Raw genomic sequence first — 7,245 nt, 5'->3', positions numbered from 1 at the left:
GATACGCAATTTTCGCAATTTTATCATTTTATATGCATTTTTTTGTATAAACATACATGTATTTTCTAAAAGACGTTTAACATGATGGATTCTGACAGGAATTACTTAAATTCTAGATTAAATATACTTTTATAACTAGTCAAACGCTCAACAAACACATGTTATAAGAAATGCATACAGTGTCACAAACCTCTGGATAAAAATCCGTAGATTTCACACGTATCTTCCGTTAAAATGCAATAATATGTTTTTATCCTAAATAAATACAATCTTACAGGGAAGTTAAGATAGTCTTAAATATGAATTGATATGTCGACCTATTTATCACGATGATCAAATACTATTGAATCTAGGCATTTGGGATTTGGACATTATAAATGTTTCTCCTTTTAACGAATTTGAGTTTACCCTTTTATCATAAAATCCGAGGATTTATATGACATACCACTAGATTTAATATTATCCGACACTAAAAAGCGACACTTAAAGATGATTTCACACGATAAACTCAAAGCTATTTCAGTGTGAAGACTATAAGTCTTAATCTATAATTTGTTTCGTTTCATTTGTAAATCCGTCCTTTAGTAAAATCTAAGACATATTGAATACCCTCTGTTTAAAATTGCCGTTCTCAAAAGCAGACATTTGAATAAACATTAATGCCGTTTAAATCCACGACGACTATTTTGGTCAATTGTTATTGAAATTACACGCACAAATGATCTATGATGCTAGTTAGTTTATGCTAGGGGACAATCTTGTGATGAAAACAGACAATGGTGCTGAAGGTTTTGCTTGGAAAAAAGCTTGAAGCTTATAAGACTGTTCCTCCCGGCTTATTTAGTTTAGTTGGAAGTCACAAAACAGTAGCAGTTGGGTCTCCAACCGTTTCCCCCCACCCCCCCTCTCGGTAACACAACACTCACTCTCTCTCACAACACGCTACCACGCACGCATGCTTCTCCTCCGCCCCCCCCCCCCCCCCCCCCCCGCCACACGCGCGCACACGCTTACGCACACGCATTGTTCTCAATTGTGTGCGCTGTTTTACATTACAATTAAACAAAAATAGCAGATATTCTAAATACAATTGATGCGAAATGCTAATTTGAAATGCATTCGATGCGAAAAAAGCTTTCCCAGTGCGTTGCATTATCAGTTGGGTATTGCGGATTGTTAAAATAACTACTGGTTCATGTATTTGTGGTGGATAGGACATAATAATGTATTTAAACTTTTTAAGTGATTAAAGTCATGGTACAAATGAATCAATCGCCGAACTGTCGCACCGCTACATTGTCGTGAATGATTCCCAATTGCGTACAGACACTTTATTAAATGAATTTTAATTATGAGAAACAATGAAGTTTTAGTGTGGATGCAACTCAATGTGTGTTAACCATTCTTTAATAAAGCTATAATTGACTTATGTAAATCTTATGTACAAGAATATTTTACTTGATAACATTGAAACACAGTTACTTGACGAAGCACAGTTAAATTGTGCTTAATGTGATTGTATGATAGACTACTGCACTGGCACAATTATTATTGATAAGGTGACCTTACTGCCCCTCTATATTGACACAATGTTGAGTAAAGACGCGAACTAGCAACACCAATTTACACTTTAAGATTTTTTTGTTACAATTATAGCAATGTCGGGCGTCAGGTTTTCAGTCAATGGCTAAAAACTGAAGTTAAAAAGATGAACGTCACGTTGTAATCCACTTCTTGTATGTAAAAAGTAGCATATATGTGTCTACCATTTTCCAAAAAGCGCATGCAAATGGATGCACTCTAAGAACTAAGAAGCTGTCGAACATTTCATTCCCGTTTCGATTGACCATTTTCAGAATCAATAACAGAGTGTTTATAAATTGATTTAATCTTTAAATTTTCTGAGAAGGGTATTTTTTATCAAGTATTAATGCGTTCTTATATTAATATGCAATCAATAACGTCATAGTTCCCTATATGCGGTTATATAAAAAAATCTCTTTTTTCAAACATTAAAAAAAACCCTGAGATGACCAGTTATATTCTCTATTAATTTAGTGTTATCATATACTTCACTTTAAAAATTCACAATTGATTCCAACATAGGTAAAATAATGTATCACGTTTTTCAAACTAAAGTTGGTCATTTCATTCACAACGTAAAATACTCAAAGCTTGTAAACCTCTTGATCCAAAATACATTTTCCGAGAATTTCAATACATAGTGCATTTATTTTATTTTTGCAAATATTTTAAAACTAGCTGTACACTTACTTAACGTGTGAATAGTGTCATGTCAGCACACTTGAGCAAAAAACGAGGCGTGATTTTCGGAAATGATTTTTTTTCGTCGTTCGTCATACGTCGTCCGTCATGAGTAATCTTTTTAATTAAATGTCATCATGTCCTACACAGCTTAGCAGATTTAAAATAAAATTTACGTGAATGATTTTCTTGTGTGATCTGTTTTCAAATGTGTTCAACTCGTTCTGAAATCTTCAACAATTGTGTCGTCTGAAAGCGCAATGCTTAAAGGTGAACTATTTGGGATGTAACGCCATATAATGATCACAACAAATTGCGTCTGAATCCTGTCCCTGTGGTTAAAATGGCCACGTCTCGGAGCCAAATGAGTTTTTATAGACTTCTATATTAAAATAAATCCACACGTCATTAAGTTTTGATAATAGGCCTGTAGCATAAAAGAAAGTTGTCATGATATTTTGTAAACAGTAGGCAAAACGTTCGTATGTAAATCTTTTATGTTTGAATATGAATATTTTCATGGCGTTTTGATCATTTATTGTGGTCATATATGATCTTATCGCGAATGCGCAAGGTGAACAATTTAATATATAGACTTACTTACCAAAAAACGTTCAGAAATAAACAGATGAGCGATCTAGGGCAAACTTAATCCTCTTGTATCACTTTTCATTATACTTGCACATTTAAATAGTCGGATTTTCAGTAGATTTAATTAATTTTATAACAATGATTAGCCCCTTGTTATAAGCCCAAGTTTATTCACAATACATTTCTAAATACTAATTCAGTTCATCTGCAAATAAGTATGGATCCATTAAGAGCAACATGTATCCATTTACTTTTCATTTGGAGTCCAAATATTTTATTGGGACCACAAACCTTTAAAAGAAATCGCTAAAACATTTTTAAACATAACAAAACTTATTTCGTACTGGTCTAGTATTTTCATACATGTTGTAGTAGAAATGTATTTATTTATTTTTATAAAATCGCACGTGCCTTTCTTCCAAGGCTGTACCAACACTAAACTTTAAACTTCAAATGAAAAACGCATTTCTATCCATTCTAAATGCCCAATATCAGAGGCAGTGTGAGTAATATACAACGTGGACTCTCAGAAGTAGGAATCAAACAAATAAATTAGGACCATTGAAAGTTGAAGTTAGATGTTTCCTGCTCACGTCCTTTTATTATCAAAAGTAATTATTGGAGTAATTTACGTGGAGTTCTGAGATGTCAAAGACCAGTTATATGGGCAATGTCAACAATTACAAGCCCAAAGTCGGGAATATAATGAATTTATCAGAGACCCTATTGAACTTCATGTAATTAATTGAGGCCATAAAATGATCGTCGTAACATAATATGCGCTAAAATGGTTCAATATTAACGATTTGTTGTGTTCCTTGATCTTCTGATAATTTTCATTTATTAGAATTATATTAATCAAACACTTATTTAAAGAGTATTCATGATTTTATGTCTACACAAACAAACTCTTTATTTAGATTTATAAAACACCGACCGTCTTGAAAAAGCAACCATGATTTCCTGGAAAATGAAGAACGGATTGTAAAAATAAATCAATCTTATGAAATGGTTTCTGCAGAGCATTGCATGAAGCCTAGATGAGCAACGCTCGAGAAAACGGGGCTTAATGCAAACGTACAAAGTATCGTTCCAGATAAGCCTGTGCAGTCAACAAGGCAGACGCTTTCCGCCTTAACTGGAATAAATCCTTAATTAAAAGGAAACATACAAGTACAGCGGAAAATGTCGTCCATGATTAGCCTGTGCGGAGTGCACATGCAAATATCGGATGGCACTTAACCCACATGCATAAAGACCCGTTTTCCCAGAGAGCTGTTGCTTTGCTACTACTATTCTCCCGGGTGTATATATGTGGAGTGCTACCGCTCTGAGCCTTTCAAAAAATGTGAACTGGTTAGATCAAACAAGAGCAAGAATTGTGCTACCTTAAAATGTCAATCAGTTTGAGTTGTTTTCAGTAACTAAAATTAATCTACATGATTATTATCTTAAAATGCATATATTAGAATATTTGAAACACATTATTTTGATAATGTGAGCTTTTGGTAATACATGTACATGAAACTTTGTATCAGCGCTTCTATGACATAGTTCAAAAGATGGAATATCTGAAGATACGTCAAATTTACAAGGTCAGGTCGACTAGTCCGGATACGTATTGTATCATAGATAATGGTGCCTTATTCGATATGAATACTATGGACACGAATACATCTTTGAAAATAAATAGTTATGCCCCTTATTCATTATTGAAGAGAGTTGATAGATTTGCTACGCTTACATATTTATTAAACCATCTAATAGAGGCAGTCCTCTAAGAAACATCAATTTACTGAATTTAAACATCAGGCCTTAGGAGTTGCAACTTCAAGGTCAGACGTAAATTAAAGTGTTGGCCTATACGATATATAATACTCTCATAAATATTTATATCTTAATCTATGCTACAGGACATATTAGCGTAATATCTTTTTTAAAAGTATTATAATGAGTTGACTTGTCATTTATTGGACATTGTGAGTGTATTTGCCAGTCAATGGTAAAAGTACTAGAGGAACGAGAGTTTAACACAGGATGGCCGACATAAAGTTCGGTCATATGCAGACCGACAAGGAAAATGATAAGAAGCTCAATTAAATTAATAGGAACATGAAAGGAATGACACCAGAATGTTATTCAATTCTACTGACACATTCAGCGTTAAATTTCTATCATTTAACATTCCATGATGATTAATGTAATATATTTGTTTTCTCGTCGCCATATAAGTTTAACGAATGCGCTAATTCAAATATTTAAAGAATGAATCTAAAACTATATTTTTCATTTACTTTTGAACCACCGTAGATCGTTGACTGGTTCAGATATGTTTATGACTGTTTATGATTAATTTTCATCATCTTGTCTTATATGTGAGGAATTGAGAAACAAATGCTAAAATATTCAGCATACGTATTTGTGTCCATCAATAATCTAGTAATAAATACGCACATTTTGTTATCCGTCAGAAAATGATTTATACCTTAAATTAAGCAATCTCAGTGCAAAACAATTTATCATAAAAATAAACGTTGTCAATAGCAGTGTAACAAACCTCTTATACAATAAATCCAGGTGTAGCTTGAACATGTTCCGTCACTTTAACCACTCTTCCGTTTATATATTTGTAGTTAGGATAACCGTTAATATTGATTGACATTTCACACTATCTGTGATGAAGCGCAAAGATAACTGAATCTAAGCATTATTTTTTATTGTGCCTTTAAGATGTTTGTAATAAAGAAAACAGTTTCTTTACTGCGTTAAATCCTTATATTTTTAAAACATAATATAACTGGATATATAAGCGAATCTAACACATGGGTGAACTCAAGTGCTTGTTAAGCTACACAAACTTAGCGGGGGCGTTCTACGGCTTTACTTTTGCAGATAACAAAATAAAATATTATTTCCGATCCAGAAGTGTTTTAAAGCTTCATAAAAAGTAATGAATATAAGAAAATAAACGCCGTTTTATATATCAAACTGATGTCATTTGTCTTTATCATGGACATATCAAAAAGCAAAATAAATGTATTTAACGCCTACTGTTTTTTCTTGATTGCTTACTTTAAGCATATGTTCTTTGTTGGCATTCAAATAATTCCCAATTATTGAATGGTAAGAGGCGATAACAAACACAGCAATGCGAAAATTAACTGTCCGTTAAATTTCAATTAAATGGTGGCTCATATCATTTAAATGTAAAATGTCCTTCACAGCAATGTCATTTGATTAACATTTAAAAGTAATTTATATTTACACAATTATACATTACACATATTCACAAAAATGTTCGGTCCGCATACGATTTATTATTATTGAACTCTTGTTATGTTCTTATAAATAAATTATATAGAAGATGCTAATGTATTCATTGAACTCAGTATGTTGCTCAAATATCTTATTGCCCATTTGTATAATAATGATCACGTTATATTTAACACTGTTGTAAGAGTGACTTATAGGCCTATTAGGCCGGGCTTTCTTGTTTGCATTGTATATGTGTCTGTAAATACCCTGTACGTAAACACATGTCACTATAATAAAAGATTATCTTATTTTATCTGTACCATCGAATGCATAAATGTATGATATATCCAAACGTTCACCTCGCTTCAAGAGGGTGGTGTTTTGTAATTATGAATAAGATAAGAACAATAATTCATTTGACAAAACTGTTGGAGCGTAAAGTTCATAAAATCTGATTATGTATTAATATTGCTTGAAATTATTCAGGAACTGCTTGAAACGTCGCAATTAAATGTTCAAAATTATGCCTGAACAGTTAACCCTTGACGACAAGCCCATTCAGGTGACCTTTTACATCATTCTATAGTCCTTTAAAATTTTGGAAAATTAAGTGTTTTAGCTGAATCTAACTTGATGAATACGACTATTTATTTTAAAATAATGTCTTAAGTGATAGCTATAGTTAATATATTATTTATTCAACAGCTCGCATATCTTTTATAAAGGACGAAATACGATAATCGCCTATCACATCGATACTTTCAACAATCCTTATGTTGCTAGTATATTGAAACACGAGTTAGCCTCAGACAGCACGCTGCTTTGAACATGGTCAGTATTCATATAAAGCTCCTTCTATGACGTACATATATGGTATCTGAGAGTATGAATTTGTATATGTGTACTCAAGCATTAAACAAGGCGTGCTTTTCGGAATTGATTTTTTTCGGCGCCCGTCGTCCATCGTGCGTAAACAGATCACATTTTTTTCTAAAATGTTCAAAACGTTCTGAAATCTTCAAAAAATATTTTGTGTGAAAGCGCAATTCTTGGATATTTACTACTTGGAATGTAGCGTCATAGAAGGATTCTAAACAATTTTTGTTTCCTGCCCATGTGATTAAAATGGCTACG

The 7,245-nt window shown here is 32.7% G+C and overlaps 1 protein-coding gene across 3 annotated transcripts in view; it reads right to left on the bottom strand.

The window, feature by feature from the left end:
• Positions 1-5,687, bottom strand: part of LOC127879501 (uncharacterized) — a 58,968-nt gene extending 53,281 nt beyond the window's left edge. Inside the window, exon 1 of one of the 3 annotated variants that reach the window (XR_008049126.1) lies at positions 5,414-5,687. The gene's annotated coding sequence lies outside the window, so the exon portion shown is untranslated. Of the gene's footprint in view, positions 1-190; positions 303-5,413 lie in introns of those variants that run through there. The other 2 variants (XM_052426360.1, XM_052426363.1) reach the window with 2 other exon arrangements.
• Positions 5,688-7,245: the final 1,558 nt, after the last annotated feature.

The sequence above is a fragment of the Dreissena polymorpha genome, chromosome 4 (assembly GCF_020536995.1).
Source record: "Dreissena polymorpha isolate Duluth1 chromosome 4, UMN_Dpol_1.0, whole genome shotgun sequence".
NCBI lineage: Eukaryota > Metazoa > Mollusca > Bivalvia > Myida > Dreissenidae > Dreissena > Dreissena polymorpha.
The sequence above is the reverse complement of the archived record's forward strand: the minus strand, read 5'-3'. Positions and strand labels throughout refer to the sequence as shown.